Consider the following 12,078-nt stretch of genomic DNA (forward strand, 5'->3'; position numbering starts at 1 on the left):
CCTTTCTGGAAGTTCCAGGGCCTAGGCTACTTCTCATCCATTTGAGGAGACCTGGATGAGGGCTTCCTTATAATTTTAACCCAAACCTACAACCATCCCACAAGTCATTTGTTCCTAATTACATGGGTAATTGGCTCTGAGGCATGGGTGGAGGTGAAGCCCCTATGTCTGCCTAGCAGCAGGACACTCAAAGGTGTGGGTGGTGCTGCTCACCAAACAGGTCCCCAGCTGGCCTGGCCCAACCCTCAGGGATGCAGCCATCTCCCAGTACACAAATTAACAAGGGCCTCCAGGCATAAAAGTAGGGAAAGTCCCCAAGAAGCATATCTGCTTTCTGGTACTGGTGACCTTGGGAAGTTAGGTGATGTCACTGGCTTCCCATCTGTGACACGGGGTCACTTGGTGGCGACTCTGGAGGCACCTCATGGGGTGGGCTGCTCTGAACTGCCGCCTCAGGGAGGTAGAGGCCACCAGCAGTGCTCCTTTGTCCCTGCCTTTCCTTGCACCCCTGGCCCCTCTGCTGCCACCTTGTACTTTTCCTCCAGCGCAAGCTCCTGCAACACTGTAATGAAGACCAAGTACATAAGCAGTCGGTGAAAAAGGAGGTTGCCCTTCCCAGGCCGTCCTCTGACCAGTCTGTGTTAGGCTCAGGAACATGGAAGGTTTGGGCAGATAGAGGAAAATCCAGACTGTTTACTGCCATATATGAGGCCCCAGCAGAAGCCCCTTACACCAGAGACGCAGCTTTCAACCCTGCACTCAGGAAGTGCTCAGGCAGCCCAGAAAGAGACAGAGACCAGAGGGAGGGAGGGAGAGAGAGAGAGAGAGAGAGAGAGAGAGAGAGAGAGACAGACAGACAGACAGACAGACAGACAGACAGAGACAGACAGAGACACAGAGAGAGACACACAGAGAGAGACACACACAGAGAGACACAGAGAGAGAGAGACACAGAGAGACGCAGAGACAGAGAGACGCAGAGACAGAGAGACGCAGAGACAGAGAGACGCAGAGGCAGAGACAGAGACAGAGACAGAGACAGAGACACAGACACACCGAGAGAGAGACAGAGACACACAGAAAGAGACAGAGAGAGAGAGAGGCAGAGAGAGAGAGAGAGAGAGAGGCAGCGAGAGACAGAGACACAGAGAGACACACAGAGAGAGACGCAGAGAGAGAGACGCAGAGAGAGAGACGCAGAGAGAGAGAGAGATGCAGAGACAGACAGACAGAGAGAGGCAGAGAGAGAGAGACACAGAGAGACACACAGAGAGAGACACAGAGAGAGAGAGAGACAGGGAGAGAGAGAGACAGGGAGAGAGAGAGAGAGAGAGAGAGAGAGAGAGACAGACAGACAGACAGAGAAGAGAGAGAGAGAGAGAGACAGACAGACAGAGAGAGAAGAGAGAGAGAGACAGACAGAGAGAGAGAGACAGACAGACAGAGAGAGAGAGACAGAGAGAGAGAGAGAGGGGGTGGGGGAGAAGGAATGCGTGAGTGTGTATGAGCACGTGAGTGCTGGGGATTGAACCTAAGGCATGGGGCTTGCTAAACATGCGCAACACTGTTAAGCTCCACCCACAGCCTTCATGCTCAGGGAACACAAGGCTGAGTCTGTCTCCCTGATGCATCTTAGGGCTCATGCAGAGCTCTGAGGGCTGTAGGGCGGAGGGAAGAATTGGGGAGCTGGGAGGGGACAATTCTAGAGTGTGGGTGCAGGATGACTGCTGGTAGGGATGGTAGCTGCTCCAGACATGAGCCTGGGCAAGGATCTCAGTAGTCCCCAGGACTACACATGTGGACAGCCAAGTTAGGCCCAAGGCAGGGCCCTGTGAGGAGCCACCACAGCTCTTCAGGGCAGGTCTGGGTCTGCCTCTGTCTCCCCTTCACTGGCAGAGGCTCAGCACCATAGCCAGCCCCTGTCTCTTTGCTCAGAGCTGGTTGGACACGGGTCCCGCTGCGGGGTGTGAGGCTGGGAGTGGGTGCCCGAGCCTTCCCGCCTCTCTATCGATCAGTGCAGCACGTCCTACTCACGTCAGCCGCCCGCTGAACCCAGCACAATCCCTCATGTCTGCATTTAACTGCTAATGAAAAATAAATGTACTGTGACCAATAAGGGACATAGCTCACTTCTCCAGGGCCTCCGTCACGCCACCCTGGTGTGGCCTCCCTCCCACTTCTGGGGTGAGGGTATTTATCAGAAGGCCCCAGGGGTACCCTCCAGGCTGCAGCCCTGCCCTCTATCAAGGACACTTATGGGTGAGTGGTAAATGTGGGCCGTGTCCTCTTAGGGACAGCAGGGTGCTGTCTGGGTGGTCAGAGCTGGCTTTTCTCACTAGCCCCTGCGGCAGGTGTCTGCATTTTTTCCCTGCTCACATGTTCCAGGTGGTTCTCTTACCTGAAGTACATACACTTGATATGTGCAGTAAGGTGACCCTAAGCTCCCTTCCCTGCCATGGTGTGTGTCACTACAGTAAACACGCTTTCTATATGAACCCTGCCATCAAGGATAAGACCAAGTAGAGCAAACTCAGACCCAAATGACTTAGGACCCTGGCACAACACAGCATAGTCCTTTTATTTGGCCCAAACCACTGCTGCTGCATCTGGGCCTGTTGCTTCTACTACTGTCTGGCTGGCTTGAAGGTATGTTCAGGATAGGGCCAAGGCCCTTGGCTGGCATCGGCAAGCATTCCATTCTGGCATCTGCCTCCCCTCCCGCTTGGCTGCAGAAAGACCTCTTAGGCACTGACTTTCCACCTCCTATGTCCTTCTCAAACTACCCTGAAAACTACATCTCTTACCCTCTATACTCGGGGCCACCCTCACTGCCACAGCAGCTCTCACCATAGGAGGCACAGGTAGGTGGTGAAAGCTGCTGTCCCCACAACCAATCCCCCACTCCTGGTCCCTGCTGTCTGTCTCAAAGTTACTTAGTATAGGTGCTTACAGTGGGAACTGGGGACAGATGTCTACTGTTGTCAAGCCTCCCCACCCCCAGGACTGCTGAGGGCCAGACACAGGGGAAACTGTCAGAGCACACTGACAGCAGGTGCCTCCTGGAGCTGCATTGGAGTAGGCAAGTGCAGGGCTCCCTGCCCCATCTGGGAGCCCACGTGGTGCCCTTAGGTCCTCAGAGGCTTCTCCCGCTGCCCCAACCTGGGCTTCCGCCCCCCCCCCCCACCCCCCAGGATGAGGCCCAGTAGCCTTGTAGGAGCTCCGTTATGAAGCTTTGTGGTCAGTCAGGGACTGCAGAGTGGGTATGCAGACAGCTCAGGCCCTGCAGTGAGGAGTAGCCCCTGCCTCTTTCAGGGGAGCTTGGCTGCTCACTTTGTCCACCCCCCCCCTCAGCAAGACAGAAGCAACACCCTAGCAGTTCCCTGCCCCATGTGTGTCTGTAAACACATAAAGAGGCAGGCTAGGGGCCACAGGGTGGGAGCTGCAAGCAGAAAGAAAACCAGAGGAAGTCTCAGGGCCAGTGGCAGAAAGGGACCAGAGAGGCCTAGGTAAGGGGCCTTGCTACCCCTTCTGTGACCTGAAATGCACACTTTCTTTTGGCTCAGGCAAATTGAGTGCCTGCTGCATGCCAGAGGCCATTCTGGGCCCGGGACACTGCAGGGGCAAGCAAGCAGCCCTCTCCCAGAGGCCTGGGGAAGCAAAGCCCACTTCAAGAACTGCTCACGCTGACAGGGCTATGGGAGAGCAGGGGAGGTGACACTTCAGAAAACGTGGGGTGACAGGGACCCAGAGGGGAGCAGGCTCAGGAGGGGACTTTTGAGCAGTGCCCTAAGTGCCACAGCCAGGCTAAAGAGTGCTTAGGTTTAAAAGGGGAGTTGGTAGCCGGGTTGTGGTAGTGCACACCTTTAATCCCAGCACTTGGGAGGCAGAGGCAGGTGGGATGCTGTGAGTTCGAGGCCAGCCTGGTCTACAAAGCTAGTCCAGGACAGTCAAGGCTACACAGAGAAACTCTGTCTCAAAATAAAACAAAACAAAAAGGGAGTGGTGAGGCCACAGGATGTGTGTGCGCGCATGCGACAGCAGACTTGCAACAAAGAGTTAGGACCCAGGAGGAATTTGGGATTTCACTGTTCAGGCTGTGGGGGGATTTCAGGGACATTACCTTGCGGGAGGGCCTTGGAGAGAGTGAGCATGGGTGTGCGGACAGTGGGTTCCCGGCCCATTCTGTCCACCTGGGAAACACCGGCAAAGGCGCCTGCTTCTTTGAGGTCTTGGGTCCACACTTGGTCACTGTGATTAGATTGTCAACTCGCCACAATCGAGTCAGCCGGGAAAAGAGGCTCCATGAGAGACTCTCTAGATCACGCTGAGTGTGTCTGTGGAGGATCGTCTTTCTAATTGATGTGGGAAGATTTGGCTCCCCATGGGCAGCGCCATGCCCATGGCAAGGCATCCTGGACTGCATGAGAGCAGAGAAAGTGAGCTACGTGCAAAGCATGCACGCATGCGCCTTCTCTGCTCTCCACTGGCTGTGATGTCAGCAGCTGTTCAACCTCCCACCACCTTGATTTCCCCACAATGACGGACATAACCTGGGATTGTGAGCTACAAGGATCTTCCTCCCCTACGCTGCTCTGTGTCTTGATATTGTGATCACAACAGAAACAGAATCGTCACCCAATTGAGAGTCTGTCCCATCCCATGAGCCTCCTTCCAGGATACAGGTCTGGCTTGGATGGCAGGAGAATGTTTGTTGAATGGCTGAATGATCCCAATTCTCCCTAGAAATGAAAAGCTGTGCACGGTAGCCCTTCCCTTTTAGTCATGGGAAGACCCAGAGTGAGGGCAGAGAAGCCCACCGGCAGCGGCAGGTACACAGGCTCCCTCTCTGCAGGATGCCTGGCTCTACTCAGGTACATTGGACATGGCTGTGCGAAGCTGAGCCCCATGACATCCTTGCTGCAGCAGGGAAGCAAACACCTTTCCTGTGTATCTCAGAGGCCCAGGGTGGGTGTGAACATGCTTTCCAGTGTTTTATTTTTAAAAGCATCACGAAAATATGAGGTGTGATTAATCAAGCTATTAATGAAGTCACAATGGCTGAGTAAGGCCTCATCCCAGCCAGCAGGGTAGGAGGGGTGGGGCAGGATGTCACCTGGCCTCCCACAGCTGTAGCCAGGAGCAAGCTCTTCCCCCAGCTCAGCCAGCACCCCGCTATCTCTTCCTGCCACCTGCTCCTCCCAGCGGTCCCAGGTGGGGGTAACACAGGCAGGGCAGCATGGCCAGCTGCTTCTCCTACCCCTGGGGATGGGGACCGATGGCTGAGACTGGGGTAGAAGGGAGGCTGTGTTCCAGCCCCGGCTGTCCCTGTAGCAGCCCAGTAGTGTGACCCCAGAGGCTTATCTGTAGAGGGTGGCTCTTCAAAGGTCCCTCTGGCCTGGGTGTCCTAGCTCCTCAGACAATATGGATGCCCAGGAAGGCAGAAAGAAATACTTCAGGAAAATGTGCCCTTTGGGTCTAGTGCTTGAGCTCTCCTCCTGGCCTTGCCCCAGGGACTCTACATTCAGTGACATCCTGACAACCTGAAATCCCTCAAGAGCTTTTGCACATCCTGTCCCAGGCTCTGCCTCCTTCCAACATTCTGGCTAACAGCACCTGATTTTCTTCCAAGAAAGCCAACACTCTGCAGGACACGTGGCTGACCCTACTCCCGGCTCCTGGCCCCACAGATCCCCCTCTGCAGAGATGAGAGGCTACGACCTTGGCTAGGATGAGGGGAGCCCTGGGTGTCCCTGGAGTGACCTCCCACAGCAGCAGAGCAAGGCCAAACACAAGGTGAGGCAAGCTGAAGCAGATGGCCAGAGAGCTACAGGGGTGCTGGATTCCTGGCCAAGGGGACCAGTGCCTTCTTTCCTTAGTTGTAGCCATGTGGAGTCAAAACCCTTTGCCCCACCAATCGCTGTGCACACGCCCTACCTTCCTGGGTGGCTTCTGCCCAGCCTGTAATGCCTTCTACCAAGAAGCCTTCCTAAGTACCAGACAGCACTTGCCACACACATACTCCCCAGAGCCCCCAGACCACAATCATATGCTAGTTTTGAGCACGCCAGAGCCTTGAGAACAGCAACTGAGTGTGTTTATCTCCTGCCTATGTCCAGAGCCAAACCCGTGTCCAACATAAAGCAAGTGCCCACGGAGTGTCCGTTGAATGAATGTTGAACACACTGCTTGGAAAGGGACTAGAGCCTAGAAATAAAGGGCAGGAAGTGGACAGCACAAAGTAAGAGCCAGCTCTGCCTCTTTCCAATCAATGAACAAGTCAAAGCAGGTCACTGGGCAGGTGGCAAAGACCCTCCTCTACAGAAGGCAGCCACCAGGCCTGAGCCACTGGGCATGATGGCGGAAGTCAGGGGGCACAAGAGCCTGGCATGGCCTGCAGACATCCTCAGGGTTTGAGATAGCTTCAAGAGTTATTTCAATGCTTTTTAAATCTCTAATGGGAAGCTTGACTACAAACGTCTAATACACAAGGACACGTTCTGGGAGGAGTGGGGAAGATGTGAGGAGGGAGGTGAGAGAGACAGAGAGAGAGAGAGTGCACAAGCGGAAGGGTAGGCGATGGAGGTAGCAAGTCCCCTCCCGCTACAGACTATAGGTCTCTGGGCACACGAAGAGCTGTGGGGTTCCAGGTGGCAATTCAGAGTTGTGAACTTGTGTGAAAGTGAAGACAAGGTGCCACGGGCCCAGGAACACACCCCAGGAACCTTCGCGATCCCTAGAAACCTAGGAACCCTCGGCACTGCCCACCAACTGCTTCACGCAACCTAGAAAGAGCCGCATCTCTCCATCTGTGATGACCCCGCAGGAGGAGGCAGGGTCAGAGCGGTGACCCGCTGGCCATCTGTCTCTCCAGCCGTGGCTCTCGCCTGCAGAGGACTCCCTGGGGACAGGTCAGCGTCCAGGCTTTGGTGGTAGCCGTGGTCTCTTCCATCTAGGATGATGCACAAGACCGTGACAGGAGGGGAGAGAGACCTCGCAGTGTCTCGGAAGGTACGGCTGTTTCTCGACCTGCTCTCAGACACATGCGTGCACACACTCTGGTTTCCATGGTAATATGTGCATGAAAGTGTCACAGAAGCAGGAGCCACCTTCCCAAGACTGGAGGAAAGTCACCCTCTTCTCCAGTGGACTCCAGGGGCTTGGACACAAGGACATACACAGCATTGTGAAGATAGGCAAACAGACTGAACTGCCAAGTGTGGCATTATGGACTAGCTCCAAGGATGGTCCTAAGTTGGTGTGTGACCAGACACCCTGCCCTGGTTGCTGCCGACCGGGTGTGTTACTTATCAGCTGAACTGTGCTGCTTCTGCCTTCCTTCTGCTGTATAGAAGAGGAATGGATGTGAAACTGTCCACATGCCCCGCAAGTGGCAGACAGGCAGTTGCACTGTGGGCATTCCTCAGCCTGGAGATGCTGTACCCAGTCCTGGGTCTCAAACCCACAGAACTTATGCCCCAACTGGGCCTCTGCACGTACCCTGTCCTGCCTGTAACTCACTGCCCTCTCTCCTCATGGCTGCCCTTCTTAGACCCCACGGTCTCAGCTCCAGTGTCACCTCCTGTGGGAGTCCTCATGGCTGCACCGTTCAAGCAACTACCACCAGCCCAACTGTTTCCCCACAGCCTGAAGTCCTCTGCCCTTTCTCTACAGGTGGTACGTCAGCAGCATCCCTCCAGCACCTCTGCAGGGCCCAGTGAACTAACCGAGGTGCTCCAACCTTGTCCAGCACCCATCCTTTGAGTGACACAGCTGCCATCAATCACTAGGAGCCCTTAAACCCACCTGCAACTCTGGAGGACAGAGAGCTCTGATGGGGGACAGACCCTTGGGCCCTACTCAGGAACCCACCTCTCACCAAGGGGCTTTGCCTCAGGCCAGAGAAATAGTTAATAAAACGGAGGTCTAAATAAGCATTTGATTAACAAACGATAAAATAGCTATTGTGTCCCTGAATTAAGCTGTAATTGTGGTTGATAATTGGCTGGTTAGAATTTAATAAGCTACAATTAAATAGAATGGAATCCGGGGTAATTATGTGGTCACAGAGCCCAGGGAGAAGGGGGAAGGGGGTGGGGAGTAGAAAGGCTTTTCCCTGCTTGACTTTGCCGGTGGCATGTGGCTGTGGACCTCCTCCTCCTGGTTTGCATGGTGGTGGAGATGGTGATGGCATATGTGCCTGTGTGTGATGTGCCCTCTTCCACCTGTCACCTGGCAGTGGCGGGTCCGGGTCCTTCGTCACTACTGAGTGCAAGGCAGCAGCACATGAGCTCTGCCAGGGCCATGGCAGCCTCAGCTGAAGGAGACATAAAAGAACTGCTGGCACCGCTCCCTGCAGGGCGGGAGGCCAGGAGGATGCTGGGAACACCGTAGAGGAGGAAGTCCTCCTGTCTGTCTAGTGAAGAACTAGACTCAGAGATGGAGAGCACCCACTCAAGGTCACACAGCTGAAGCCTGCCTGTGGACTGCAGGCAACTCCACTGGCCCGCAGCCTGGAGGGGGTCCTCCCGCGTGCTCATCTGTGACCTTCACCAGGCAAACTTACTTACAAGCTAAGTAGGGATGTCAGCACTTCCAAAACACGTGGCCGCAGCCTGGTGTGACCATCCCACTGTAGCCAGGTGTGGCCTCTGGCAAACACACAGGGCTGATGGATAGCCACTGCCTGCGTGGCTGTTTATGACCCCATCAGCGTTTTTACAATGTTGCTGGCAGTTAATTTAATTAAAGACCCCATCCCGGCTGTGACAGCGTTTAATATCTCACTGGCTCAACAGAGCTCGGCCAGACCACAGCTGGAGTGGCTCTGGGGCTTCGGAACTGCTGGGCAGGGACCGAAGGCTGCAGCTACGCGGTGGGTCACAGTCATCAGCCTTGGACCCCGTGAAACACTACAGGATCGTAGCCACCCTGTACACACCCACGCCGTCATGGGTGTCATTTGAACCTCACAAGGACTCCAGGAAGCAAAGACCGATTGTTTCCACCTCTACAACTTAGTAGTGAAGTGACTGACACCCAGGGGGAGTGGAGCACGGATTCGTACCAGGCAGGCAAGTGGCTCGCCAGGGGCGTGAGTGGTCAGCAAATATTGCTGCGTATAGTGTGCAGGACACAGCTAAGCTCAGGCCTTGCCCCACAGGAGTGGTCTGGTCACCGTGGCAGGAAATCTGGGTACAGCCTCCCAGAACCACATTTCTTGGTGGCCTATCCTCTAGTGTCCGTGGGCCCGTTGTTGTCCTGAGCCATGCCCACACCAGCATGGTGACACTTTGACCATGGGTCTGCAGCTAACCACTGCTCCAGTTCTCAGAAGTTAAAATTTTGACCCCACTCTTAACAGAGGAGGCAGTGGGAAACCCAGACGCCATGGCAGTCTCAGCTCCTGCCCGTGGCTTCCCAGCTCCTGCCCGTGGCTTCCTGGCTCCTGCCCGTGGCTTCCCGGCTGGCTCCCTCCTCCTTCCACTGAGCATATTCCAAGTCAGTTTTTGGTCTCCTGACTTCCCCAGGACTTCCTGTCAGCTGGGTCACTGGCTCCCAAGGCACTACAGAGAATCCAAGCCTCTCTCTCTCTGCCCACCCACTGTTTCAGCTCCACACGCCTGCAGCAGCCTCTCTCCTGCCTACTCCTCTGCTGCTGCCAGGCCACCTAGTCTACCTCATCCTCCCTCCCTAACCTCAGCTACAGCACCACAGTGCTATTTCCAGAAATGCTTTGAACCATACCCTCAGAGGGCAGAGGCTGGCTCCTCCAGCTCCCGTGCCATCTGGTGCAGGCCCAGCCTGCGCAAGCCTGTCATCGTACAGGGCGCCCGCCCATTCCTAGTGCGCCCTTCCCCGTGAGTTCCCGAACCATGTGACCTCCTGTGAGCCACCCCTCCTGGGGCTTCATATCCTGGGCAAACGAGATTTGTTCTCGGGCCTTTCATGGACTGCCAGGCCAGCTGTGCAGGAGGATGCCTCCTCCTGCCTCAGCCTGTGCACCCTCCAAGGCACACCCAGGTCCATGCCGCCTCACCTCAACAGTGTCTTGCTCAGAGGCTGGATGCTGGGAGCTGGTGACAGCAGCTCCCCACTCTGTTCTACTTGGCTGTGTGCCCCTGGGCCAGCCACTGTCTTCTGTGTCAGAGGGTGGGACTGGATCTTGGATGGCCCAGCACACAGGGTGGAGAGAGAGAGGCGGAGCTGCTGTGCCCACTGTGGGGTCAGCTCAAATCAGCAACTGCCACCACCAAGGCAGGCTGGCTGAGAAGCTGGAAAGCCACACTGGTGTGGGGCCTCCCACAGTAAAAATGCTGACAACTGATTTAAACATTTTAGACACCGTGTTGGCCAAACAAGCTGGCAGGCTGGAGCCCCGACTAGACAATGCCCGAGGTCTCTCAACTTTACAAATTAGGGTCACAGCAGGGCAAGGGGGAGTCCTCTCTCAGGCCACCCTGGCTCTCCACTGCTTAGTTTTCTCTCCCGTTTCGCCCGGCCACCCTCCCTGGGTCTATCCCCCTTGCACTGGATCCCCTGAGGCCGGGTGGGGGTGGGGCGGGGACGACTAGAGGACTCACTACCATCCACAAGGGCCTGAGGCTTCATTGTGATTGGCTGGCGTCTAGAGGCTGAGGCAGACCCCCCCCACCCCCACCCCCCAGCCATGTGATGATGCTCTATGCCTGGGAAAGGAAGAGCAAGGGGCAGCCTGGGCTTTCTGGCCTTCAGTCTGTACTTCGAACTGTAACCAAGGAGCCAGCAGAAGGCTGCAGACACGGGGAGAGGCAGTTCTAGCTGGAGACCCCAGAGAGGGGATTCAATGCAAAAACACCGCGGCCCCCCCCCCCCGTTCCCCCTCCATGTGGGAGAGAAGGAGCCTAGGCCTGGGGAGAGGGTGCCTGGCCATGGCCATCACACCCCTGACAATACAGTAATGGCCCTCACCCCATTTTAATTATCTGCTGTCCAAATAATTACCAGCTTGTTTATTTCACTTAACGGCAGCCATACTTTTTTCTCCTTATATTGATTTCCATGTTTTCCTGGCTGGTTCATTATCTTCCCCACCCACCCCTTGACTATACTCCTGAGGTCTCAGTGAAGAGCGGGGTGGGGGTGGGGGTGGGGCTGGAGGAAGCAGAAAGAAGGAGCCCAAGGGAACAAACATGAGGAAGGGGAGAAGTGGGCCAGCCCTTACTGTGCAGCCTGAGGTGAGCCACTGCCCTCTCTGGGCCTCCGTCTCAGAACCCTCCCTCCTTCCACACCCTCTCATCCTCGTGCAGTCGGGGTAGGATGTTTTAAAATGAAAGAAAGGAGGGAGATGGGGTGGCAGCGGCTGGTGTGCCCTTCCTGTCGAGGGCCCCTAAAGGGACGGCAGAATAAAGAAGGGAGGGGATCTTGGCGGAGCGGGCACTGGCGCCAAGTGGGGCCCCAGGGAGGATTCAGGACAGAGGCCTGGCTTTCTGCTGTCCCCTAGGAAATTTCACTCCCGGCAGCCTAGCCCTCCCTGGGTCTGTCCCTCATCCTTGGCTTCTGTCTCACCTTGCTTGTCATTACCATGGAAACACAGGCGATGCTAAGCTATCACCTGAGTTGCCTAAGAGCAGCCCGGTTTTCTGCTTTGGGGGTGGGGTCAGAGCAGGGAAAAGGAAAATCAGGATCTCTTCTGGTGAAGATTTAGAACTTTCTAGAAAAGGTCACGTGCTCTTTAATAAATCACTAATAATTGCATGAATATTTAAATCATAATACAAATCTGCAGTGCCCCCCCCTTAAATATTTATGGCCATCGGGTTGGAATATATAAGAGTTGGTATCTGTCTGATTGAACCGCTGTTAGGCTGCAGCTAAATGGGTAATTGGGAGTGAGAGACACTATCCATGGATATAAATTACCTACAGTAAACTGAGGGCATTAACTGAGGGTTTATTATCAATTATGTCTTGCTTGTTCCCCTTAAAACGAACTTTAAGTATATTAATGAGAAAATTTACAGGTCTTAATGAAATGGGGGAAGTGTAAAGAGGCTTGAGCCCCTCCCGCCTCCATCTTGGCTGCTCTGGGACACTCAGATG

At 55.1% G+C, this 12,078-nt stretch overlaps 1 protein-coding gene and 1 pseudogene across 4 annotated transcripts in view; one reads left to right on the plus strand and one right to left on the minus strand.

The window, feature by feature from the left end:
• The window catches only part of LOC311605065 (small ribosomal subunit protein uS2-like), a 986,626-nt pseudogene that overhangs the window by 469,689 nt on the left and 504,859 nt on the right, over window positions 1-12,078 (plus strand). The gene's annotated exons all lie outside the window — the stretch shown is intronic.
• Window positions 1-12,078, minus strand: part of UNC5A (unc-5 netrin receptor A) — a 56,404-nt gene that overhangs the window by 16,387 nt on the left and 27,939 nt on the right. The window lies entirely within an intron of this gene.

This window comes from Acomys minous, assembly GCF_964271855.1.
Source record: "Acomys minous genome assembly, chromosome: 9".
Lineage (NCBI taxonomy): Eukaryota > Metazoa > Chordata > Mammalia > Rodentia > Muridae > Acomys > Acomys minous.